This window comes from Schistocerca americana, chromosome 4 (genome assembly GCF_021461395.2).
Source record: "Schistocerca americana isolate TAMUIC-IGC-003095 chromosome 4, iqSchAmer2.1, whole genome shotgun sequence".
Lineage (NCBI taxonomy): Eukaryota > Metazoa > Arthropoda > Insecta > Orthoptera > Acrididae > Schistocerca > Schistocerca americana.
This window is the reverse complement of record NC_060122.1, coordinates 192,874,017-192,875,390: the sequence shown is the minus strand read 5'-3', so window position 1 is coordinate 192,875,390 and position 1,374 is coordinate 192,874,017.

Genomic DNA, 1,374 nt, shown 5'->3' with positions numbered 1-1,374 from the left:
AGTCCACTGCACGATCACTTGATTCAAGTATCGCTTTTCATTCAGCTTTGTGTTTCAGTGTGAGGCAGGTAGGTGCCAATCTTCCTCTAACTCTACATAGCTGGTAGATTGTTTCCGGTGTGGCTAGATACACAGCAATGGAACAGATGCAGTGCTTGTCTTTATGCACCCAGAAACGTTATCCGGTGTGCGCTTTTCTTTACATAGGCCTACTGGTTAAATAATTTCGTTACATTTGGTTATTCGATATTAGCCATATGCAAGATACATTATTAATGAAATGGGATTGCATAATTCATTATCAATTCGTTGCACTTTTGTAGCCAGTATTAGTCAGCAGTGGTGTTGTGAGCAATAGTAATCAGAACTACGGGTATATTACGCAAGTCAGAAAGATACACAGTTTAAAAAACTTAAGCACACACCATCAGTCTATTATTCTTTTATTGTTGTCAAAATTTTAAAAGGGATCTTTGGTATTTTATTCACGACTTCATCATGTGTTAAAAGAACCAAACTACAGTCATCAGAAAGTCTTATTCTCTCATCGACAGGCTATCTGCCAATCCACATGCAAAAATAATCAACACATATAATTAATATACATTTAATACAGCAAAGGACAGTAGGTAAAGCTCTCCTGATGCGTAACTGATTAACATGGTTGACAGGTTTGTGGCGTGCAATACATGTTTACTAGCTGCCAGTAAGTCTTGAACTCTAACCACCTAGCAAACCAATGTATAATTTCATTAGTTGTTGCGAGGTCTGTTAGAAATCTAGTCACAGCCTGAGATGATCACTCCCGTTGGGCACCATTGGTAGCAGGTCGGCAACGGTGGAAGTGATTTAGGCTTCTTTTGTGAGAGTGTTTTTATTAGCGCTTCCTAATAGTTACAGGGGAAAGCGCTGTAACAAATATGTTTCGAGAGGCCCGTGCGCAATATCGCCGCTTGTGGGAATCTTGGTGCTCGGTTCCTGTTTAATCTAGGAAAATGGGGTACAAAGTTTTGTCTTTCACCCGGACCAGCGGCCATTTAGGAACATCTGTCTTACTGTAGCTGTCTTACAGTACATGGATTAAGGATTGAATGACGAACCGGAGTTGGCGCCCATGTATATTGTATTAATCAACTAATCTCTATTGCAAAAGATATTAACTGGGCTGAAATTAATCAGCCCGAACTCGCCGAGGTGGTTGGAAATCCGACTAAAAGCCATTCACAGGCTGGTCGGCACACCGGACCTCGACACTAATCCGCCGGGTGTATTCGTGCCGGGGGCCGGCAAGCCTTCACGCTCGGGAAGCAGCTCGTTGGGCCGCGCGGCTACCCGGGCGAGCTGCACTAAGGTAGATAAATGGATGAAGTCAAA